Source organism: Danio rerio, chromosome 7 (assembly GCF_052040795.2).
Source record: "Danio rerio strain M-AB ecotype USA chromosome 7, GRCz13ab, whole genome shotgun sequence".
NCBI lineage: Eukaryota > Metazoa > Chordata > Actinopteri > Cypriniformes > Danionidae > Danio > Danio rerio.
Window position 1 is genome coordinate 39098739 of NC_141027.1, and position 27389 is coordinate 39126127.

Here is a 27389-nt window from a genome sequence, read left to right on the forward strand (position 1 = left end):
CCCCAGAGATTTTCCAGTGTGAATCGTGTGAATTTTAGAGCACAATTAAATTGCTCATATTTCATCCCTAATGTGTGCGGCAGACTTAATGAACAGAAATCCCAATAGCAAAACTCTTTACAAGCTGTATGTTTGAAACTCAAATGGGAAAGGCTGCTGTGAAGTGGTTTTTGGATAACAATCAGACGCAAGCACACAGAAAACAGAATATGAAATCATTCGACTTCTTCACATGGAAACCGAAAGAGCATATTTAATGCTCCACCTACTCCACCTTACTTATCACTTCTTTTATTGCTTATCTGTGTGTTTAGTTCGTGCATTTCTTAATATTGTTTTTATTATTGCTTGTTTGTGTGTGTCTAAGTGTTGGTGCGTGTTTGCTTAGTACAGAAATTCTGGCACTACTAAAATCTGTAAAACCGTATACTTTTTTTTGCATGTATTCCTCATTAGAGGGTAAATCTACTTATTGCTTGGCTGTATTTCTTCTACTCAAACAAATTTAATCTTTCCAGTCCCTTTGATATCTGAATAAAATTACCATAATAAGAGCAGCAAGACTTTCCTGATGACTTGGACAGCGCTCCAGGCATCCCTCAGGAAAATGCAGTGAGACTTCTTCGGCAAGGCCAGGGATTTCTCTTTGGGACTCATTTCTGAGTCATTTTTACAGGGGCGACACACTGAATCATGTCAGCGTGTGTTGCTAACATGCATCAGGGATTACATCATAGATAATGTGCACAGTTGTATTTGCATGTGTGCTATTGTATCGGGTTTAACAGACACATTTTGTGACTGATGTTCAACCGGCTATCCAGAGAGTAATCATAAACACCCCCACACACAAGTCACTGTTGCATGTAGCACTAAAAAAAATGAGGGAAAGTCTGAATCATGATGTTGCATATAGTCAGGTACATCCGAGTGTGTGTGTGTGTGTGTGTGTGTGTGTGTAAGAGAGCCGATAGCTTTATTACTAGTCATCTCTCCATCTGTTCCTGAATGTTGCCCAGACTCGTGCTGAGTTCATCTACATTTGTTTGCGGCACACTGATGGAGAAACCAGATCAGACAAGACCAGACTTCAAATAAAACTCTCCAGACCCCACATACCATAGGAGATTATTCGTCATAATAGATTCAAGTTCAAGTTTTTCCTGACAGCCCTTCTGCAGCATTACAGATGTTATCAAACTCAAAATGGGAGGCTAATTAGAATTGTTAACCGTGGTCCGATTGGTGTGCAAGCAAAAGAGGAATAAAAGCTGAATAAATTGGAAAACAGCTTTGATTAAAAGTCAAAACGATCTCAAGGTTGAGAGTAGTTTAAGTGTCTTGCATACTTAATTTATTTGAATGAAAAGTTGTGTAATGGTATGTTGGATTTGTCATGGCAACAAATTGATTTATCTTGAGTAACACTTGTAATTATTATAATCATATCAATTATAATCAGTGTGTTTCAGTTTATTTATGAGGGTGCATGTTTACAAAGGCCATATATCTGCTTTATCATGCAAATGACTGGTGATTTAGTGGGTTTGTTATTGTGAAAGCTTGTTTCCGCTTGGAAAAATGTACAGTGGACTTTTTTTCTTGCAACTATTTGCACCTCACACTTTGAACTTTTCTTTTTAGAATTGTGTTTATACCTTGCAATTGAACATTTTTTTTCCAAACAATTTGGAATTATTGGAATTATAACAGTAATTAATTACACGTTAAAAAGTGAGTAAATCAATTGCCTTAAACGCGATTAGTTCACTTTATTTTAAAAAGTCAGTAAATCCATAGCTTTTAAAGTGATTAGTTGATTTTACTTAAAGGTGCTGTATGTAAGTTTTTGGCTCTTCTAAAGCATAAAAATACTGTAATATGTTTGCAGATATTTAAGAAACATGCTAACTGAACATTGTTAATCTGCAAAACATTGCTGAAATCAGATATTCTGCTTTGAAAATGTCTGTTACATGCCGGAAAATCAGTCTTTGTTTTGGTCATTTAACCCGCCCAATGCCAGTTTAGCCAATTATAATTCAGCTTCTGGGTTGCCTTGTTGGAAAACAGAGTATTTGATTCATTAAGTTATGAAAGCTCTATACATTCCACATGAGGATATTAATTAGCCAATAATATAAATATTACAGGACGTAAACATTAGGCGAGCAGGTTACACTGTAACCCTGTGTCATAACCAGGGCTTAATTTGTGCGGGAACACGACAGAGCCGCATCCGGCACCTCTGAAATGTGATCAGGCACCGCATTTTACTGATCCCCCTCCTAAACAGCCCTGCTCCCCCGTTGGCTTGAACTAAACTGCTGCTGCTTTTAGTAGTATGGCAATAAATGTCATGTAAAATGGCATTCAAACTCTCATTATTAGTATTTAGCACTGAAAAAGCACATGTGGTGTACCCGAGGTGATCATTGTTAGTTTTCGGTTGTTCAGCTGCAAGAAATAGAAGGCGTTTCTAAAATATATATTTCTGGAGTTGGTTAGGACAAAAACTCCTTTTCAATATGGAAAATATTTCTTCTATTGTGTGCCGTTGCTTTCAGCCAGAAAACGGTTTAAATCAGCCTTTCGGCTCGAAAGTCAGGCACTCTTTTGTTGCTGTTATCAATTTGGCAACCTGCGCTTGTGTGGACTCGTCAGAGGAGGGGTGGACTGAAAATGTTTTTTGAACCTGGAGTGCAATACCTAGTTCAACAACTGGGTGTCAAACTTATATACTGCACCTTTAAAAAACTATGTAAATCCATCACTTTTAAAGCGATTAGTTGACCTTACCTAAAATTTACCTACTCAAATTATTACAATTAAATGTTCAGAATTATTACATTTAAGTTAAATCAACTTAACACTTGCAAGTTACAATTGGTGAACTCCCTTTTTAAGTAAAGTAAGGGATTGCATTTTACAGTAGTGTGCTTCAGGTCAATTGTGACTGTACAAGTTTTCAAAGACCCTGTATCTATTTTTTATTTTCAACCATTACCATGGCAGGCCGGTAGCCAGGGGGGATTCGGGTAGTTCGATAGACCCACCCCTCACAGGTCCAGAGTTTGTCCCTATATGAGCTATTTGTCCTCTTTTGACTCCTATCCCATCATAATTTCTGAAAATAAAAGAAGTCATCTTTCACTGCTGACCTATACTGTATTGTTTAAAGTTTTAACTCTGATACAAGCTCACAATTGCAAGACAAAACTTTTTTGCAATTCCAAATTCACATCTTACAGTTGTCAGTTGTGAGAAGCCATTATTGTGAGATAAAAAGTCACTGTTACCTTTTTCATTTTCTTATTCTTTTGGCAGAATCATGCATACTCTTTGTTATTCTGTATTACTAAGGGATTTTGCTCTGACATTTTTAAAAGAAATGAAATTAAGTTCAATTTGGTCCTATTGCACTGTACTGTAGCTACCAGTAACACTAGACAGAAATTTAATTTAAGTTACCAGAATCCAGACACCACTTTCCTCACGCTGAGAAATGAAGGGAAAAAACCTATCACTGAACTAAAAGAGGACTGGAACACAATGCCTTGATTAAAAAGGGTGCCTTGCTTTATTATTTCAAGGATTATTCTCATGCTTTGGTGGACAGTGTGGTTCGTGAATCACTTAAGAAAATGACAGAGTTGAGAGTGAAGTGGACTGTTTTTGGGTCAGTGTGAAGTGCAGCTTCAGTGGGGGTTTCAGCCTCTTCATGGCATCTTCCTGCATGCAAACCAGCCCCCAGTTTTCTGCTATTATCCCCCCTCTCTCTCTCTCTCTTACTCACACACACACCACCACATCAGAAGTGTGTGGCTGTATGCATCGTTCTCCACCCTCAGAAGAGTGTATGGACTGTGGGAGCAGAGAGTAGACACACCCTTCTCTCTTTCTTGCAGACAGGCAGACACACTGACCCCATGGATTGATATAAATATCCCTCTTATTGCTGCCTGCTTCTGGGGTTGCTGCCTAAAGCGTCCCATTTTGGCTTCTGACCGAAATAACCAGTAAACCTCAGAGAATAAAAGACACAGAGAGGGAGCAAGAGAAGGAGAGGGTTTGTAAGGTGTACTTCTGACACAATGAAGCATTTGGACAGGAGAGGGAATTCACTCCAGCTGAAAGCACACACAAGACTGTAAAGAGAAGACAGTTTTTTTTCTTAAGCTTTGACTCACAGTTTTCATTTTGTTAGTCTTCACAGGGTCCCACCATGTAGAGCACACTATTTTTTAAAGATATCAATATCAGGTATTTTTTAATGCTTCTTTTAAACTTTTTTATGTCAGGGCCATACCCAAAATTGAAAGCAATTAGAAAGGGTCAGCTATTTCTCCTGCACTGTAAAAATATATCCATAAATTAACAGTTTTCCATATTTTGGGATTTTTATTTTTTAATTTCCCCCCATTTTTTTATGATTTTAAATTGCTTTATTTGACCTTGATGTTTCTTCTAACAACATTTATCCTTGAAAAGTTAAAAAAGTGATTTTTTTAGTTAACATATTTAACAGTTTAAAGTGATATATTGCCTAGGTTGGTGTTGTATATTACAGTACAAAACCTTATATTAAACTGTCAGTACATTTTCTGCTATTCTTACAGACTTTTTTCTGTCTCTGTTTTTTTTTTTTTACGTATTATTTTAAACTACAAAAATGTCAATAAAGGTAATCTTTAGGGTGTATACATATTATTCATTTGTACTTTATTTTTAATTTATATAAATATTTAAAGGAGACTTATTATGCCCCTTTTTACAAGTAAAAATGTAAAATAAGTCTCCGATGTTCTTAGAGCAGGAATCTTGAGAAAACTTCTGGAGGTCCAGTGTGCTGCAGAGTTTAGCTCCAACCCTAATTAAACACACCTTAACAAGCTAATCAAGGTCTTAGGTATACCTAAAACAACCAGGCATTTGTGTTGAAGCAAGTTGGAGCTAAACCCTGCAGGGCACCGGACCTCCAGGAACAAGATTGGTGACCCCTGCCCTAGAGCATGTATGTGAAGTTTCAGCTCAAAATACCCTGTTATGTTTTTTTTTTTTAACTCTTTGAAACCCTTTTAGGCTTTGATAATATTTGTGCCATTTTGGTGACTGTCACTTTAAATTTAAATGAGATTGTTCTCCCAGCCCTCTTTTCAAAAGAGGGAGGAGCTACAAATACCCATGTGTCAGCAGATTTAAAAATAAGACTAAAGTACTATGCTAATGAGGGGGAGATCTACACTGTAGTGGGTGGGGCTTTCCCCTCTCTAATGACACGTACAAGTTGAGTATAAAAAATAAAATGTATAAATTTTGTGGCTGGATATATTCCCACACTGTTTCCACATAACTGTGTTTAAACCCCTTATAAAAGTCATTTTTTCATAATAGGTCATCTTTAAAGGGCACCTATTTTACCTCCTTTTCAAGATTTAAGATAAGTCTTTTGTGTCTCCAGAATGTGTCTGTAAAGTTTTAGCTCAAAATACCCATCAGATCATTTAATATACCTTTTTAAATTCTGGAAATTTGAGCTGTTAGGGCATTGTAGCTGTTTTTGTTGCCTTTGCTTTTAATGCCAATGAGCTGGTTCTCCCCGTTCACCGTTCCCACGTGTGTGTGTCAGAGCCACAGAGATCTCTAAGTATTTCTCTGACACATGCAGCCTTCACGTAGATAAACAGCACAGTGACAGACAAGAATGAATCAGATCTCCCTAACTACAGTAAAAAAAATCCCAACCGTTATTTGGTATATTTGTTGTGGAGTTTATTCCAGCCTTTCTGCAGCGATGAGTCACACGCAATGTCCTTAGCTTTTGTCAAGTTTAGCTTTTCACGGTAAACGTGACAGGATACACGTTAATGTACAAAATAAACCTGATTTAAGTCCACAAACTGGAAATGAAACATCTTTTTTTATAATTGCACTATGCGGCTGTGGTAATAAATTACGTAGCGATTTTACTCTCTTTATTAGAAACATGCACTGAATTAAAATTATTTTAAGTTTGTTAAACTCATTCTCAAGGTGCATATAATCACAGAGAGCTGAACGGATCTTAAATCCCAGTTGCTTTGCGCACATCCTGTCTTGTTGTTATGTTGACATGCTAATACGCCACATTGTGGTGGGCCTCAAAATGGAAGGAATTTGGATTCTATTTTACGTCAGGAATTTAAAAAAAAGAGACATGATAATGTCTTCATATAACTTGTTGTGTTTATATCATTCCATATGACTGTGGACACACTATACCGACACACAGTTCTGTCCAAACAGCTTACAAAAATGATTGTCATCATAGGTGACCTTTAAGTTTAATATGAAAAACAGTTATATTGAAGTCATTTAATATATTTTGCCATATTTTTCACCTGAAAACCTTATACTGCATAAATAAGGACAAATGGAACATACCTGGAGTGTTTTTAACGTATTATATTTCAGTCCCCGCAGTCTGTAAAATGAGTCACCCCTGTCTCTTTGGTTCAGGTTGATGAAGTCCCACTCCCTCCATTGACAAAGTCAGATTAGAATATTCCATGTTGTTTATGTGAGAATCATTCAGATCTCAGCTAGTGTGTGTGTTTATCAAACTGCACAATAGGAAAATGTCAGGATCACACACATCCACACACTCATGAAAAGGTCACTCCCTCACAGCGCATTCGGTGACCTCTGAGTCTGATCTGCCTCTGTCCTGCTGATGATTACATTTACATCATCAAACCCAACACATACGCACAACCAATGCAACTAAACACAGAACACAGTAATTAAACTCAGCAGACACACATTGTGCAGTGATATATGTACCAAACACACAAAACCATACGTTTACCATAAATCAACATTAACTGCACATGTTAAAATATATGTGGTTATAGTTCAGCAAACATGCATAACCTCATTTTACTGAAATCAAAGCTCAACTTTGGATTTCATTTTAAAGGATTAGTTCAACCAAAACCCCTGAGACCTTCGTTCATCTTCTGAACACTTCTGAAATTAAGATATTTTAATCCGAGAGCTCTCTCATCCTTCAGACACAGCGACGGACATGAGAAGTTCCAGAAAAGGAAGCAGGAACATTGTCAAAACATTTAGTGACTTTAGTAGTTCAACATACAAAGCTACAAGAACACTTTTATGTAGCAAAAAAAGTCATGCCCGGTTGCGCATTAATTATGAGCAATAGACTGATTTCACACGGCCGCCATCTTAAAATCGAAATCGAGGCTACGGTGGGAAGAAACCCAAAACCACAGGAATGTTGTGTACCTGCCTGTATATCTTATGTGTTAGTGACTAGTGCATAGCGCAAACCGCATAGGGCCTCCTGCAAGTGGAGGTGAAGGAAAGTCATATCAAAATCTGACTCCCCGGATAAATCTGACCCCCAGAGTGACCCCTGCTCTAATAGCTAGTCTGCACAACAAGTCCAATGTGTGGGTGGGGGTTGTGGTTCTGTGACTGTTGGTGTCGGTTGCTGTATGGTTAAAATTATGACATTTAAAGTAACAAGGTAAATTTAGATTTAAATTAAAATAAAATATTAATCCAATATTTTGGGTGTTTTATTTTGTGTGCGTTTGGGCAGGTTTTGGACAGGTTTTAAGCTGAAAATGTCAGCTATATCTTGGCAACACTGCATATGATTACAGTTAAACCACTGAAGTCACGAGGAATGTTTTGTCAATAATTTTGGTTCCTTTTCTAGACTTTGAACATCTGAAACATTTCTGTATATGGAGGATCAGAGAGCTCCTGGATTTCATCTAAAATATCTTAATTTTCTGTTCAGTAGATAAACAAAGTTCTCTGAGGATCAAAACGACATGAGAGTTAGGGGTAATTAATAACATTTGAGTTTAGGGTGAACTAAATCTTTAAGGCATACCTTACCTCTCCATACACAAACACATAATTAATTAGCTGGTGTGTGGTGAGTGCACTGGCGCCGTTGTCCTGTGGCTTCAGTCGCATTATCCAAGTGGATGCTGCACACTGGTGGTGGTGTGCAGAGACCCCCTCATGACTGTGAAATGCTTTGGATGTATGGCCATACATAATAAATGTGCTGTATAAATACACACATTACACACATAAATTTGTAGGCATTGTTCAGAACATGTGATGTTTCTTCACTTGTCTGTGACTTCTGTTGCTCTTCCTCTGGCTGTCTCACTGCAGCTGTGGGTGAATCAGAGTCGATAAGTGTTCCCACACATAGCCACAGAAAGCACCGTAGGTGGTAAACAGCTCAGTGTTACTCTAATGCACACTAAATATGGCTACACTAATTCTACTGCCCTTAATTTTGCACTTACATTTACCTCAATACACAATTAACACAGTAATGCAACTTATATGCAATAGGAATTAATTAAATATGGTAATATGTGTAATTACGCACAAAACAATATCATTTGTCTTAGCATTTCATCTGTGTCTTATAAATGCTTGAGTGGGAATACAAAGGAGATACAGCCACATTAAACTAAGATGATAACTGATAAACTCAAAGTGCAAGCTAAAGGCTAAACATACAAAGGAACTAAACAAGAAACAGGTGATAATTATAAGTAGCCATGGAAACAATCAAGGGCAGAACAATAGTTCACTTAAAGGAGCGCTGGAAGCGATGCCATGTTGTTTGTGCTTTGTTTATTGATAAAAAATAAATAAATAGAAATGCTGACCGCGTGGTTTTGATTGCTTTGTGTCACTCACAGTTTTTACCTGCACAAGCATTTTCCACCGGATTTTTCCTCAAAATGCAGGAGTTGCTGCAACATTAAAGGGCACCTTTTTTATCTATTTCACAAGATGTAAGATAAGCCTTTGCTGTCTCCAGAATTTGCCTGTAAAGTTTCAGCTTAAGAGACCCATCAGATAATTTATTATAGCCTCCAGAATCTGCCCATTTTTGTGTCACAGTACATTGTAGCTGTTTTTGTAGCCTGTGGCTTTAAATGCAAATGAGCTACTTTTCCCCACCCAACGTTCCCATGTGTGTGTCTGCTTCTCATCATGTGTTTTGTCAGATAAACAGCAGTCAGTGATAGAGACAAAAATACCAAGTAAGTTTATTTTATGTATTTGTGGTGGAGTTTATTCAAGCCTTTCTGAAACAATGAGTCTTACAAGAATGCCCCACACACACACACACACACACACACACACACACACACACACACACACACAATACGGCCTTGGTGCTTATAATGGTTAAAAATTAGATATCGACTTTACTGTCTTTATTACAAACTTGCTCTGTTTTAAAAACATTTTAAACTTATAAAATGTATGGAAGATCACAGAGAGTTGTAACAAATATTTTAATCCCAGTTTATTTGCTAGCAAAATGTTATGTGGACATTTGTATTTATGTTATTGTAGAAACAAGGTGCCTGTCAATCACTTTGGTGGGCGGAAAAACCACACACCTACATCACGTTGCTGTGAGCCTCAAAAAAGGAGATATTTGGGTTCTATTTTAGCATCAGGGAATTTAAAAAAGAGACTTACTGTGTTTCTGTCACTCCAATATGACTGTGTACACACTATACATACAGACAGTTCTGTCCAAACAGTAAGAGAATAACAAAACTTTGCTTGTAGACAAGTACTAAGACAAGTAATGTAATAAAGAAATAAACTGTTTTGATTTCTGACACATATATTAACCTTAAATTCACAATTAAACAATTTATGACTTAAATCTATAGGAGTTTGCTGTGGATGTAATCTTGTGGTCAGTCACAGGATTTTCAAGTTAAAGCCTGTTTCTTAAAGTTTGCATTTTTGGGCCTCCTGAACCACAATCGTAATGTAAATTAACAGCCAAATGCACTGGAAGCTTTTAATTTTTAGCTGTAAACTTTGCTGTGTAAAAGTCCTCTAACTACAATTGAACAGAATGTCAAAATAAGAGCCGAGGACATACAGTTAAAGTCTGAATCATTAGGCCACCTGTCTATTTTTCCTTCAACTTCTGTTTAACTGAGAGATTTTTTCAACACATTTCTAAACATAATAGTTTTAATAACTCATCTCTAATAACTGATTTATTTTATCTTTGCCATGATGACCTAGAATAATATTTGAGTTGATATTTTCAAGATAGTATTCAGCTTAAAGTGCAATTTAAAGGCTTAACTAGGTTAATTAGGTCACCTGAACAAGTTAGGGTAGTTAGGCAAGTCATTGTATAACGATTATTTGTTCTGTAGACTATTGAAAAAATACAACTTAAGTCATTTAATATATAATAACATAATCTAATATTGACCATAAAATGGTGTAAAAAATAAATTACTGTTAGTATTCTATCTGAAACAAACCAAATACGTTTTTCTCCAGAAAAAATATTATAGGAAATACTTTGAAAATTCCTTGCTCTGTTGAACATCATTTGGGAAATATTTGAAAACGGGGAAAAAATTTTCAAGAAGGCTGATAAATTTGACATCAACTGTAACTGTAACACTCAGTTGAATGAGTTTCATTAAAATATTCCCTGCTTTGCTTCCAAGCTGCAAACAAACCTTTAAAACCCAGATAGCTCTTTGCTAGGCGAAGAGGACACAGCAAATGTTTACTGTCAAAATATTTTATGCATAAAGGTTTTGATTTATAAAGTTGCACTGTGAAAAAGAGAGATGTCAGCAGGATATTAGTGAATCGGGAGGCAAACAGAAGAGAGAGAAGTAACTGATGTTAGCAGTTTTCTATGGCATCTCTGTATGACTGTGATTATGTGCAAATATCTCCAGGCTCCTGACAGAAATCGCAGGTCACTGTGCATTACCCAGTGGGAATACATGTTTAGATGTGCTGAAATTAAACCGAGTCTAGGTCGTGGCATAATGTTGTTTAAACGCTGCAATATTCTGAGTATCTGGCTTAGGGCATGTACAAAACTGTCATTTCCATTACTCTTTTTCTCTCTCTCTCTGTACTTTTCCGTACAACCTCATTTTCTCACTCATCTTGTTAGAACACTCCTGCGTCTGTGTACAAATACACAAATGTCCATCCCTTTATGAAACTACATTTGTTGCGATTTCATATTGTTCTCTGTGATAATCTTGTTCAATTTATCTGATATAAGAACCTTCCAGAACCATGTTTTTTACCCCAAAAAAATCCTCCTTGGTGATGACTAACACACTGACTCACTGTTGTGCACACATTACAAGCCGGCTAAAAGATGCATAAATCAGAGGCAGCAGAACATACGAGCATGTTCTTTCCCTTCACAGATTGATAGTCTATTTTTAAACCAGTGATGGCCATGTTTAGCTTTGCCTTTTGAGGATAGCAGTATATAGTTGATTACAATAATTAGTTGTGGCCAAATGATCTAACACAGTGCAAAAGATGTTTATCAGTCAAAAAAACATCCTTTAAACCAAATACTGAAATGCATTAAAATGGAATGTATAGGTAAATGCACAAGCCTGTTTAATATATTTAACACAAATAAACTATAAAGCATTCACAGATTTTTTTAGGATGACATTTAAGTCATTTCAGCACATCTTATTCTGCTTATTCTCACTACTGTAATACAGTCATTTTTACATATATACAGCACCGTTCGTACCATCGAGGTTGATAGGATTATTATTATTATTATTATTTATTTTTTATTTTTTCGCATTTTGCAGTAATTGAAAAATACAAAGACAGTATATTGTAAAATTCTACATGTAATTTATTATAACAGTATTATACAGTGTTTTAAAAAGCCAAAAGAACAGCCATCTGATTTTTACCACATTTTCAGATTTTACCACATTCTCACCCTGTTATTTACTTGTTTATTTTATTTTTTGGCTTCTGTTTTTGTCATGCACTTTCTGGAAACACTCTTCACTGGACTCTAACCCTGTTGTCTCGCTCTGCGTCTCAAGTCCGCCAACATACCTGTTGAGCCACCGGACAAACTAGTTACAGTGGGAAAGCCGTCCATACGGAGGTACTGTAAGCGGTCAGCTGGTAAGCAAGAAAAGGAGCGGCATCATATCTTCCTGTAGCATTCATTTTAAAGATGAAATGCAGCCATATGTGGCTCTGGCTACATAATTCGTGATCTCCAGAAATGTATATAGGGCTACGTTTTCAGAATGAGCCTGTGTTGGCTGCTGTTCTACCATTCACATACTTTTTTAGAAATCAATGCAGATTTTGACAACAGGGGCAGATCTAATATTTTTGTGGAAACCACATTAACATAAAAGTTAATAGATCATAATTTATTTGAAATTTTAGTATGTGTGTTTGTATGTTTATAAAATATAACACAAACTAAAACTTCTTTAAAACACAAGCTTATATTAATTGTAAATCCGGAGAGTGGATTTTAACCTTGTGGTCTTTTAATAAAGAAAGAGCATGTTCAGGTCATCCAGGTCAGCATAAGAACAGTTTTCAGCATCCCTCCTCCACCCCATTGCCTCATTATTTTGGCTGATGCATATCCAAGTGCAAGGGGGGATGCTCTGGATTCAGTTCAAATTCCAAGCTCAGAGCACTTTCCTTGCAGCACTCCAAATACACATATATCCCCATCCAAACTGAATATATTTAAGTGCAAACTCATGGAATGTATACATGAATTCTTTTTCTGTGTGTTATGAGAACGAGATGTTCTGAAATAAAATCACTGTGAATCATTGCTTTTTAATGAAACGTTGCAGGACTTAAAGTCAAGCACATCTTTTTTTTAAATTTATGTGCATACAGTTAAAGTCAGAATTATTAGAATTAGAATTTTTTATTTTTTAAATATTTCCCAAATGATGTTTAACAGAGCAGGGAAATTTGCACAGTATGTCTTGATTATATTTTTTCTTCTGGAGAAAGCTTTATTTGTTTTATTTTGGCTAGAATAAAAGCAGTTAAAAAAAAACATTTTAAGGTCGAAATTATTAGCCTCTTTAAGATATATTTTTTCAATATTCTACAGAACAAACCACTGTTATACAATAACTTGCCTAATTACCCTAACCTGCCTAGTTAACTTAGTTAACTTAGTTAAGGCTTTAAATGTCACTTTAAGCTGTACAGAAGTGTCTAAAAAATATCTAGTAGAATATTACTTAAGCAGGTCGCACACCAGAAGCGCCGCTCGGCGCCACAACACGGCACGCACATGACAGTTTAAAGTATCACACACCAGACGCGCACATTCGAATGATATTTAACATGAAACTAATCAAATGGTGCTCTGTGGCGCGGCTAAAAAATGAACTGCGTCCTGAGCCGTGGCCGGGCGCCGCCGACAGCCGCTGACTTGTGGCGCCGGTGTGTGTGTCCTGATAGAAACCTATGTTTAGAATTCTAAATGCCTGGCGCTGCACGGCGCTGCACGGCGCTGCGGGGCGCGCCGCCAAGCGCTGCATTTGGTGTGCGACCTGCTTTACTGTCATCACGGCAAAGATAAAAGTAATTAGTTATTAGAGATGAGTTATCAAAACTATTATGTTTAGAAATGGGTTGAAATAATCATCTCTCCGTTAAACAGAGATGGGGAAAATTAACAGGTGGGCTAACAATTCAGGGGGGCTAATAATCCTTTTCAATTATTTAATTGTATATAAACACTTCACTTTTCTTTTTTGTAATAAATAGGAATTTTTGGGGGGTTTTCAATTTCAATTTTGAAATGTTATGGAACCATGATCTCTGCTCCGACAACTTTATATGTTAAAAATGTTGAAAAGTGTTCATTGACATATTAGTAGTTTGAAAGAATATTTTGTATGAGAAAACATTTATATATATATATATATATATATATATATATATATATATATATATATATATATATATATATATATATATATATATATATATATATATATATATGTGTGTGTGTGTGTGTGTGTGTGTGTGTGTGTGTGTGTGTGTGTGCGTGTGTGTGTGTGTGTGTGTGCGTGTGTGTGTGTGTGTGTGTGTGTATACACTGTAAATAGCAACCTTTAACAGCAAACTATTGCAGATTTTGCTTCCTTTAAAATCAAAATGCATTGTAAACATCCTAAAAGTGAACATAATTTACTTTCTAAAACATTTGGATTAGACTGAACTAATATTATCTAATCTCAGAGTCATGAAATGAATGTTATACAGTGATTTAATAATATATGAAGGTAAGGCAGCTATGATTACTCTTTACACAGTTTATTTGCTTTTCTACTGAGCATTTGTAGATCTTTTGTGAGTCTAGATACTCTCATTCAAACCTTTAACACATCATTTCTCTTGTTCCCTGTTCTGCTCTCTCCCATTTTTCTTCTCATTTCATGCTTGAATGTTCATTCATCAGCCCTGCTCCAGCTGTTGTCATAGTACCGCTGACTCTTCTTACTGTGGACCGCTTTGTAAACTACGCAAGTACGCTAGCGGCTACGGTCACGACATTGTGAGTCAGGTACGGTCAGTGTGTCACCTGCCTCCAGACGTCATGGAAACACTGATGATGATTACTGCTATGTGCGTGAAGCCCGTGTTTGACATGAACAAAATATTTTCTTCTCCCTCCTGATGTCTTTGTGAGTGCTTGCTCCTGTTGACTGCACTGCCGTTTCTTTGACCGCTTCTCAGTACTGAGCAGATCCCATGTTCTTCAATGCGAGTGTGGTTGTCATGGATACAGTATCTAGACAGACTGTCATGGATTTTGAACAGTGCTCAGGATCACAGAGCAGCACCTCAGAGGAAGATCGGACCAGCGAAGCTATTAACAGCACACCTGTTAGGTCTCATTAACTTTCACTGAGCCCTGCGTGATGTAATGCTGCTTTTGCCGAAAGACTAGCCTTTACTCAGGGACTTACACTTAATCAAAGACAGAATGTACAAAAGAACATTATGTTCACTCTGAAAACTGCTGGATTAAAAACAACTCAATTGACAATTAGCAGTGCTGGGTAGATTTTAGACAGAAGATGCAGCAATTAAGCTGAAATCCTCACATATTTTGAATCAGACACAGCTGACTGAGTTAAATATTTGATCCAATGTACTGCATTACTTTATTTACTAGAGTTATAGTTTAAACATGACTATAAACAGAACTGTAGGAGCACCTTCTTGCGGTCAGTTTGAATGTCTCAATTGCGGCGGCACTAGTCAGGTCTGGCTCGATAAAACTTTTCAATCAAATTAAGATCTAGGATCTACAATGATGCTACCCAAGATCTCTACTTTGGTCCAAGAACCCAAGTCCCATCTCCAGGTTGGAGGAAAGACTTTACCCCAGGTGGAGGAATTGAAGTATCTTGGGGTTTTGTTCACTTGTAAGGGAAGGAGGGAGTGAAAGATTGACAGGCCAGTCTGTGCAGCGACAGCAGTAATGCAGTTGATGTACTGGTCCATTGTGGTAAAGAAGAAGGTGAGCCCGAAATGCCTACTCTCACCTAAGGTCATGAGCTTTGGGTTATGACTGAAAGGACAAGATCTTGCATACAAGTGGCCAAAATTTCCTTTACAGGGTGGCAGGGCGCACCTTTATAAATAGGGTGAGGAGCTCTGTCACCTGGGAGGGGCTCAGAGTAGAGCAGCTGCTCCTCCACATTGAGAGAAGTCAGCTGAGGTGGCTCTGGCATCTGTTTCAGATGCCTTCTTAACACCTACCTAAGAAGGTGTTCCAGGCATGTCCCACCGGGAGGAGGCCTCGGGGAGGACCCAGAACATGATGGAGGGACTATGTTTCTTGACTGGCCTGCAGGGAACACCTCAGGATTCCCCCGGAGGAGCTGGAGGAAGTGTCTGGGGAGAGGGAAGTCTTGGGTTTTCTCTTGAGACTGCTGCCCCTGCGACCTGACCCCGGAAAAGGGGATGAAAATTTATGGATGAATGAAGGATTCAATTTAGTGGTGGAGCATTAGAACCAGTATCCAGGTGAAAAGACTAAATAAATACTGACAAATCCAGAAGTTGGTTTAATTTTTTTAAATGACATTTTGGTAACACTCTAGTTTAAGTACCAATTCACTGTTAACTACTGACTTAGTACCTGCTTAATATTAAGTATTACTAATTATTAATAGTATTTGTAAAGTATGATCATATTTTACTCACATAATCCTATCCAATACCTTAACCCAACTACTCCCAATCACAACTTAAACACAAATCACTTTTGTTGCTTGTTCAAAGAACTTATTTAAAAAGTCTTGAAACAACACTATTCTTAAGTTTTTTGGAGGGACAACCTAATTGTTTTATATTCAATCTACTTAAATTTGTAAAAACAAAATTATTACATTTACTTAATGTATTTGTGTTAGGAAAACATGAAGGCTTTCTTTGGAACCCAGCATTTTTATAGTGTACCTTAATAATCAATAATAAGCAGCAAATTAGTACTTTTTCAGAGTTTTTCAGAGTGTAGATGTAAACAAACCAAAAGTAGGAATGTAAAATATATACACAGAATTATTTGAGGCAACAGTACTTAAAAGTTATCGTCTGGCTGTGCCACCTTGAGTTTCACTTGTAGTAAAAAGTTGTCATGATTGATGCCATAACCTGTCTGTAAATATTGTATTTGCTGGGTTACAAACAATCGATTTGAGTTAAGGCAATGATTAAGTTAACTTATTAGTTTTTACAAATTTAAGTGTATTAAACATCAAACAATTAAGTTGTCCTAAACAAATCTCAAGATCAGCTATGTCATACATTTCTAAACAGAAATTTTGATTAAATGCACTTTTACCCTTATTGGATTTCATCTGAAAGCTTGTGAAATATTTGCAGATTGTTTTGATGGAAGCCACACCTGCCCTGTCTGTGTTGTAGGACATTTCTCTCTTTCTCTCTTGATGACCCGCTCACTGAAATATTGAACTACATCGATGGCAATCGGCCCTGCTTGTTTCAGCAAGAAAGGCTGGGTTTCACTGCCCTGCTTTGTCAAAGGGCCCAGAGCTGTGATAGGCAGTACAGAAGGATTGTTCTCGGAGGCTGCTCGCTGATTGTGTGTCCTGACCTTCCTGTCTTCAGTATCCAGGCTCTGTTATCTAGTTTCAGTGGGTATACGGAAACTCCTTCACCTGTGGCTATGATGTTACCTCTCATACAGTACAGAATAGAGAGACTGAAAGAAGATTTTACTCAGTGTTTATCTGAACATGTGACACTCGGCCATTCAGATTGCATAAGTGTTTTGTTTTGGATGTGCAAAAGATTTGCGCTTCTGTTACTCAAGGAGCGGACTTGAAAGTTAATTTGAAATTGTAATGATGGCAAGATGCTGGGTTTAAATTAATGTGCACTAGTTAATAAAAGAGTTCAACCTTGTGGCAGCTCTCCCTATAAGAGAGATGTTAGAGGAGCAGCATTCAGCAAGTAGTTGCAGATGATCCTCCTAGAAGTTAGCAAAGTCAATGAATCTCTGCAGTTTGTTCACTGTAGTAGGTTGTGACCAATATGTGACAGCTTGAACTTTACCGTCGTCTATCTCTACTTTTATGGCTGATATAGTGTATATGCAGAAGGAGTTTTAATTTTCAGTAATCTAGGTCAAACGCTTCTGGTGAATTGTATGCTGTTACAAAATTTGCATGTTTAAGGTCCGTTTTCTTTAAAAATCAATAGCCTAATAGCCTAATCTAGAGGTAGTTCATTATGATGCGATTTACCTTATATGTGTTTATGTCTATGTTTGATTGGACAGGAATCACAAGACTACTCAGTCAATCTCTATAAACAAGAAAAAATAAAGTAGTGACTCCAGGTTGAAGGAAAGTAGTGGAGTAAAAGTACCGATACTGCATTAAAAATTTACTCAAGGGAAAGTAAAACTACACATTTTTAAAACTCAATTATACTCAATTATAGTAATTGGAGTATCTGTAATGTGTTACTTTACACCACTGTTAATACTGTACATATAATTAAATAGCCTGATATATATCTCGGCTTCTCAAAGTTGTTCAAGAAAACTAGAAAGAGGATATCTGAATTTCAGTCTTGCTGTGTAAATCTCTGTAATCAATGCATGGTCTTAGACCTCCATCCTCTTTTTTCCAATAAAGAAGAATCCATCAGTGGTAGGTGACTTGGAAGGTCGAATGAACCTGGAGTTCAGTGCCTCTTTGATTTGTTTCTCCATGACAAGACAGAGGATGTACTTTACTCTTTTGGGTCATGGCATTGGGTAGGAGATCAATGGCATGGTGCCAGGATCAATGAGGAGGTAAATGGGTGGTTTTGATCTTAATGAATGTTGCTGGATATGTATGAAAATCCAGTGAACTGTTTGCAAACATTTCAGTGAATTAGAAATTGACATTTATAAAAAAAAAAAACCTCATCATTAGTGTCATGGTCACACAAGGGTGGTTATATCTTTAAGGGTATTTATTAGTGCAATGCAACAAATGCTAAGAGATGAAGCAGGTAAGTGATGTAGCAGAGGGAGAGTGATCTCACACACAGTTCATATGGCAAGTATCAGATCTTCAAACGCCATTAAAAGCTTAGCCACTTCCCTTTAGCCGTTCTGTTTGCATACTGTGTAGTGTAGTGTGTGGTGATTGCAGGTGCGGGTAATCAGTAATCGCGTGATTGTTCACAGGTGTGGTGAGTGGTGGATGGAGAGGAAGAGAGGTGATTGGAGCAGCAGGAACGTGCCGAGGGTGTGAAAATTAGACACTTGAATCCCGTATTTTTAGATATGTATGAACTTGAACATAATTTTTTTACTTTACTTCTTATTATATTTAATTTGACAGTCTTGAAATTTATTATAAATGATATAAATAAAATCATTTTGCATTTACCTGCCTTGGGGCGGCATGGCAGCTCATTGGTTAGTACTGTCACCTCACAACAAGAAGGTCGCTGGTTTGAGTCCCAGCTGGGCCACTTGTCATTTCTGTGTGGAGTTTGCATGTTCTCCCTGTGTTTACGTGGGTTTCCTCCTGGTTTCCCCCAGGCCAATAACATGCGGTATAGTTGAATTGGATAAACTAAATCGTCCTTAGTGTATGAATGTCTGTGTGAATGAGTTTGTAAAAGTGTTTCCCAGTAATGGGTTGCAGCTGGAAGGGCATACGGTGTGTAAAAGATATGCTGGATAAGTTGGTGGTTCATTCTGCTGTGGTGACCCCTGATAAATAAGAGACTAAGCCAAAGGAAAATCAATGAAAGATTGAATTTACTTGCCTCACATTACTTTTGTCTGAAATCAGTTTTTGAAGACCAGCTTGTGCTGTGCCTATAATACAAGTGTTATATAAGAATCATCCTCGGAAGCGCTGAAAAACCTTACTGGGATCCCGTGGGATTCGCTGCTCACCTGACAGGTAATTATTCTGTGTTCATCTACATAACTGAGTGGTTGTACAGTGTGCAGGGTGACACAGGTGCAAAGAGTGCTGGCCGTTACACACTAAACACACATACATACTCACGCACGCACACAGACAGAGACGCAGAGAGTAATGCTATAATCAGATCCCACTCAAAGTGTACGCTGTAGTCTGTAATTATAGAGCAAAGGCTCAACGGTGCTTTTTGAAAAGGGGGTGATCATCTCTGCTTCATTCCCTCTGTGGTGCGCGTTGCAGTGTCACCGCGTGCCCTCAGGATAGCATGTGTGTGAGCGTAAATGGCTGTGCGTGATTAGTGAAGAATATGAAGATGGTAGGGAAGAGAGTTTAATGAATGAATAAGATGAAGCTGTGGGAACAGAGAGCAGAGATGTCATATGCCGATGCCACTGTCAGCTGTAGTGTACTCTCTCAACCCCTTTCATCAGCGCATCCCCTCGCAGACTTGCAAACCGCGCACAGCCATAACCTTACACCTTGGCTACTTTAGCATTAGCGGAGCAGTGAGGATATTAGTCACTCATCTAATTTGTTAATTAGGTGACGGAAATGTCTGATTGGACTAGGGATTGGCTGATCACCTTTATTTCCTGTCTGTAACCGTTAAACCGTGTCTCCCAAAAGTGCTGCGTACATTGTGAACACTTCAAATTTAAAGGTATAATTTAGCCAGAAATGAAGATTTGCTGTTAATTTACTCACCCTCATGCAGTCCAATGTGTAGTGACCTTTTTCTCCTTCAGTAGAACATTTTAGCTACACTGTAAAAATCTTAGGTAATATTTCTGGTTAAAAAATGGCAGATGAAGTTGCCAGAATTTTACAGTTAAAATACAGTAGAAACGAGCTGCATTTTAAGAAATCACATGCAATTACAAAAAACACCAACAAATAAAGAAACAACCCACATAGCAAAATTTCTCTGGCCCAGCTCTGGCCCACACAATCAGGTTTTGCTTGGCCCACATGCCGCAGTGAATTACGGTACATGACTGGACCAAATCTGGCTTCCAGACAAGGGCCAAACACGGACCATATCTGGGACAAGTCTCAGCCAAGTTAATAACTCATAACTGGGCCTGAACTGGGCCAGATAGGTTGGTGTGTCACGATTGCAATGAAATTGATAAACCCATGGAGTGATGCACTTTAGGCACACTATGGGCACGCTTTTTCTCAAAGTGACCTGATTGGTAGAATTTTTTTTCTTTACTCAAAAATGATTTTAGTGTATTTTAAATGTGGGTCAAGACTGGCCAAACTCAAATGGCCCACTTATCACATTTTTAAATCTGGGCCAAATACTACATTTTTCATCTGGCCCAAATCTTGTGTGCCGCCTTAAAGACGGTGCCACCTCTGCCAAACCCGGGCCATGTTTGGCCCACATGCTGTATGCCAGTGCCGGATGAATGCCTGCTGTGCCAGCTTTATGCCAAATCTGGGCCAGAATTCTTTGCTACTAGGGAAACTTCATCAATTTGACAGCACAACACAAACAACTGAAGAAACGTGCTGCAATTAGTCACGACACTTGCAAATATCCAGGTAACACAACGAAAATGTTTCAAGGGGACCCAAAACCATGACGGACCCTGCTGAGATATGGATATGTTATCATGCCGTGACTGTTGCTCAGTAAAGTGATTGGTGGTCTTTGAAAGGTGAGCTGATTTTCGTTTATTTTATTATCCTAATGACATGACATAATAACACATCCATATCTCATAATGCGAGTAAATGGCTACCAACACTTGTAGAGTCAAACCTTATATACAAAATGAATGCTGTATCATCTATTAATACTATTGGTTTGTGCAAGAAACCAAAGATTATTTACAACATTATTTCCTTTATTGCACATTCTCTGTAAACAGGCTTGAGCGCAATCTTGACAGTTTGGAGCTGAAGCGTCCTGTAGTATAATGCCTACATGCCTTATCTCCATAAAGGTCATACACTGACCTTTATCTTCATAAAACCTCAATGTGTCATCAGGAGCCACAGGTATTTATTTTATTTTGCTTGTGTGTATGTTTTTTTTCATAGTGGCAGCAATTGACTTGCACTTGAATCACCAATGACAATGGTTTCAGCTGAAAAATAGTTATTTACACTTAAGTGTAATTACGTGACATTTCACCTCTTGGATAGCCTGTGGGTTAGTAAATTAACACAAATGTTTCAATATAGCTAAACATGTACAGTAAAGCCTGTATTGCAAACCATCTGCTTCATTTTGTGTACTTTACAAAAATAGTCATGTTTGTCTAAAGCACCCGTACTGCTTCATGAGAAGTGAAAATGATTTTTGTTCTGCTTTCCAGCTCTGATTTTGCCTTCCTCATTCTTTTTTTTATCCAGGGCATCCGCAGGGTCTTAAAAAGTCTTAAAATGTCTCATCCATTATCTTATAAGCTAAGTTTTAGGCCTTAAAAAGTCTTTAATCTACTGAAATATTGTGGTCCTAATTTTCCTTTTCTTATGTACAGTATAGCTACCTAATCTGGCCATTAACCTCCATACAATCACCAACTATCCATCTTAATAAAACTGTTAACTTTTTATTTACAAATAGCATTAAATCACTTCCCTTACAGTAACATTTGTTTAAAACTTCTCCATTTAATTACATCTGAGGATACTGACCTGACCTATTTTTTTTATTACTAAATTATTGTTATTGTATTATTAAATGAGCAACGCGGTGGTGTAGTGGGTAGCACGATCTCCCACAGCAAGAAGACCGCTGGTTCGAGCCTCGGCTGGGTCAGTTGGCATTTCTGTGTGGAGTGTGCATGTTCTCCCTGAGTTCGCGTGGGTGTCCTCTGGGTGGTCCGGTTTTCCCCACACGTGTGATTGAGTATGGATGCTTCCCAGTGATGGGTTGCAGCTGTAAGGGCATCTGCTGCGTAAAACATATGCTGGATAAGTTGGCGGTTCATTCCGCTGTGGCGACCCCAGATTAATAAAGGGACTTAGGTGAAAAGAAAATGAATTAATGTATTATTAACTGTATTAAGGGGTGTGATGGTGGCGCAGTTGGTAGCACGATTGCCTCACCTCAAGAAGGTTACTGGTTCGAGTCCCGGCTGGGTCAGTGGGCATTTCTGTGTGGAGTTTGCACGTTTTTCCGTGTTTGCGTGGGTTTTCTCTGGATGCTCCGGTTTCTAACACAGTTGTTTCCACAGTCCAAAGACATGCGCTATAGGTGAATTGAAAAAGCTAAATTGTCTGTGGTATACAGTATGTGTGTGAATGAGAGTGTATGGTTGTTTTCCAGTGTTGGGTTGTGGAAGGGCAACCGCTGCATAAAACATATGCTGTATAAGTGCCTGATAAATAGAAGTAAATGAATGAATGACGAAATGTATTAAATTATAATCATTTTTTGATTGGGACAGTGAAAATCTTTTTCAACTGCCATTCAAAATCCTTAGCATTTAGCTCTCTATAAGTTTAAAATATCATTCAAAATGTCTTAAAAGTCTTAAATTTAACTTGATGTGACCTGAAGAAACCCTGTCTATCATTAACAGGTTTTTCCTGCTCAATTATTATAACATTAACACTTTCCATTAACTTGAACTCAAAGATTTTTTGTCCAGTTACTTCAGTTTTGAAAAATCAATTTTGAGTTTTTTGTTTTCAATGACAACTTATGGACAAAAGGTCAAGTAGGTGCCTGTTAAAGGGTTAAACCTTTAGCAGATTAAAGCATGAAAGAGAATCTATTGAACTGTCGCAAAGGGTGAAGTATGTAAATTTGTGTGTAAACAGAATGTCAGAAATAATGACTTTTCAAACAGGTTTCTCAAACACCCTGCCCACTTGCTGTTGGTTAACCAAACATGTTTTTACCCAACCCCATACCATTAGTGACATATAGATCTCTTTTGTTTTCATTACATGAACATTTTTCTCAAAACTTTGCTTTGTGTTCTAGGGAAGAAGAATGCTGTGATCAGTTAAGTAAATAATGGTAAATCCCTGAGACAAGACAAAGTATTTTAAGCTTGAAAATGTACACTTGAACATGAAATAGAAATCAAGTGAAACTATCAGAGCTGTGCAACAGACATGTTCATCAGGTTTTGTCAGATAAATGTGCCTGCATCTGTCTCCATCTTTTGCTTTTGGTCTGCACTTGCTTTCATTTTCTTTACATTTTTAATCAGTTTTTCTGGTCATGGAATGTGGAAATACTATAATCCGAGAACTGTCAGTGAGCACCTGCACATTCATTTCATTCATTTTTCTTCAGCTTATTTACTTATTTATCAGGGGTTGCCACAGCGGAATGAACCGCCAGCTATTCCAGCATATGTTTTAAGCAGCGGATACCCTTCCAGCCACAACACACACACACACACACACACACACACACACACACACACACACACACACACACACACACACACACACACACATTTATACATATGGCCAATCTTGTTTACCCAATTCACCTAGTGCATGTGTTTGGACTGTGGGGAAACCGGAGCACCCTGAACTGAACAGATTCAGTTACACTCTTAAGTTAAACATAAAAAGGAAATCCACCATTGTCATCAAAGATAACAAAATTTAACCTAAAGGGTTAATTTCCGCTCTATTTTTAGTGGTTTCTCTTGAACTGTAATCTGAGCTGGTTTGATTGACTCTTTTCAGATAGAAGTAGTTCAATTTATAGTATCGTATTCAGCGAATATCACAGCATGATTAAAAAAAGCTGCTGATGGGAGAGGCGTGTGCTGGGATGAAGATGGGGGGTTGGAATTTGCAGACCATGTGGAGACACAGGGCAGTAAATAAAGTGAAACCTCATGGTTGCTTTGCTTTATGGTGTTTTTCCAGCATGTCACCTTCCACATACTGTTTATGGGATGTATGTGTGTGTGTGTATGTGTGTGTGTTTATTGCTCAGGGGGAGGACGGAAGCTTCACATGACCATAAAAACCATACGGACAGAGAGCTGACCAGGTGTGAGGGTTACCACGACAACTACAAAGAGAGAGAGAAAGAGAGAGGGCGATGTCTCCTGTGTTTACAGGCTGTTTGACGTCAGAGTGTTTCTTAATCTGTGGAAATATGGAGGATGCAGTTGGGCTCAAAATATCAGCCCTTCACTTACATGCACGTTTTAGAGGACTGTCCCATTTCAACTGTGTGGTAGGCTATTGGTGAGTGATCAACTGTGTCAATCACTATTCAAATTCAATTTCTAATGGTCAACAGCATTAATGTGAGTTTATAATCACTTTATAGACCCACTTTTAGAGTCAAGAAAACCCCTGCGTATTTGAAAAATCTGACATTGCAATATTTTGTTTTGCCGCAGTATATTTTGTGATATGAATATAATTTCACCAGACTGACTGGGATGATCAAGCCTTTTTTTGTGTATCAAGTAGATCAAGTGCATCTGCTTAAAATATAATAAATAACAAGGAAAATTCATAAAAAAAAATAATCATTGTTTACTTTTTTTTGGGGAGTCTAACAGTATTCAAGTACAGAAATTGTACAATCAAATATAAAACAACATGGTCATCATTGTATTTATAATTTTAAAATATAGTAATATTTAATTCATTTTTCTTTCTCTTTTAATCTCTAATAAATAATCTACTCCTGATGATTGTTACAGATGCACACATTGCAATATCAATGCTCAAACTCAATACAGACAAAGCATAATGAATGCATGTGGCTCCCAACTAGGGCTGGGCGATATGGAAAAAATGCAATCTCGATAATGATTTTCCAAATTGAACAATAACACTATATATTTCGAAATTATTTGTTAATGCTTCCAGATTTAAAAGATTACCCCTACTATGACTGAAGCCACTAAAATAGGAGAGTCCATAAAATGGCATAACATATTTTCGGCTGATAAACTTTTTTTTAACTCTGAAATCAACACTTTTTAAGATTACCATTGTTGCACATTTCTTTCGTGTGTTTGGCTCTTCTTTAATCAATATAGAGTAAAATAGTCCTGAGCTTATCATTGTTATTGACATAAATTTGATCATGATTCGATATAATATCGTTTATCAGCCTAGCCCTACTTTCAACAATACATGCATCTCATATTCAGCAAAACCATCAGTATGTGCAAGAACCATAACATTGCTTACAACATTATTACTTATAATCCATGGCCTCTGGCAGACAGGTGAGTCTGATTATTTTGATTATTATTACATTTTCTTTTTGGACGTTTGTTTTACAGAATGGTCCAGACAAATGATTCACCACTTTATTTACACAACCATGCAATTGTAAAGTATACACAATTATAGTAATAAAGCACCCTTGAATGATAAGAAAGAGGATGTTTTAGCTGTCTAAAACACATAAAGTAGGATTCATTCATTTATTCATTTTCCTTCAACTTAGTCCCTTTATTCATTAGCGGTCATAACAGCAGAATCAACTGCCAACTTATTCAGTATATGTTTTGCACATGCAGCGAATGCCTTCCAGCTGCCACCCATCACTGGGAAACATCCACACGCACTCATTCACACACATACACTACGGCTATTTTAGCTTACCTAATTCACCTATAGTGCATGTCTTTGTACTGTGGAGGAAACCAGAGAAACCGGCGTGAACAAGTAAACTCCACATAGAAATGCCAACTGACCAAGCTGGGACTCAAACCATCAACCCTCTTGCTTTGAGGTGACAGTGCTGACCACTGAGCTACTGTGTCACCCTAGAATCAATTAACTCACCTATTTATTATAGTGTAATTAACCCTCAAAACTTATATAGTAGCAACTCATCAGTTTTGGGGTATGAGTACAAACTGTTTCGTCAGTTCTGTCAGTGCAATGTTTGAGTATTGAAGCACTGAATGAGCTAACAAAAGCTGACATCACTGGATCATAAACACCAGAATAACCAGAGTGTCTGTCTGGCACCAACAAGTGGGGTTTCATTTGAGAACTTGTATGTCTGTGTTGGCTTGAGCAGTAAACTTTTTTCAAATATAGAGGCTGGTTTGGTGAACAGGTCTATTCAGTTACAAACAACTGATTCATTTACAAACTGGACATTCACTTTGCTGAGGCTTTGAATTACATTCATTTCTTTATTTCTTCACACTCAGCTGGGGCTTGAACCAGCAACCTAGTTGCTACGAGGCGACAGTGCTAACCACTGAGCCATCTTGCCGCCCCGACTTGAATTACATGTGAACAATGTTTCTTGCACAGTCTGATCTTGCTGCTTTATAAGACCTCAGTTTTTCATCAAGTCACATATTAATGTTGTTATACCTGTACATGTTTTTCTTTTGACTCTCAGAGCAGCTGTATAACTGCTGATTAGCATTTTAGCAATTACCAAAAGACCATGATTGAAGCATAAACATTTCTTTAATGTTCTAGTGAAGGAACAGGTTTGTTTCGTTCAGCCCTTATACAGTAAAAATGACATAGCTGAGCTATGGGAGACAAGTAAACTATAGGGACCTGATAAAAAACCCTATCCCTGTTGTATCCTTGCACTGATAGTAACTTCAATGAGGTTCAAAAAAAAAAAAAAAAAAAAAAACTAACGAAACACAATTAACTTATAACAAGTAATTGATATCTCCACCTTCACTTGTTTGAAGTACAACAGGACTTTGCTTGGAGTTACATAACACAAAAATCATGTAATGTGTAGAAGGCTGGATATGACTTGAAAAATGACACCTTTCGCAGCTAATAGAAATTCCATTATTGTGGAGCAGGTTTCTATAAAAGTAGGGCACCTGGAAAGACAGAGAAAAAGCAGGAAAGAAAGCTGTAACAGTAACTGAGATAAAGCTACTGCTGAGAAAACTCTGACAATGAGGAAATAGTTTCCAGAATTAGGTCTTATAAATGTTTGTGTGAACCCGAAACACTTGATCTATAACTCATCACTTGAATTGACTCTTAGCACTCCACACAGATGAAAGCAAGTGATCTAAATGAGGAGATCAAGGAGTCAAACGGGTGTAGTAATTCATTGAATTCAATATGTAA

General features: G+C 37.5%; 1 long non-coding RNA gene across 1 annotated transcript in view; it reads left to right on the plus strand.

Moving 5' to 3' along the window:
• The window catches only part of LOC141375414 (uncharacterized), a 34386-nt gene extending 7478 nt beyond the window's left edge, over positions 1 to 26908 (plus strand). The window contains exon 3 of the long non-coding RNA XR_015495993.1: positions 24286 to 26908. This is a non-coding gene — a long non-coding RNA (uncharacterized LOC141375414). The remainder of the gene's footprint in view (positions 1 to 24285) is intronic.
• Positions 26909 to 27389: the final 481 nt, after the last annotated feature.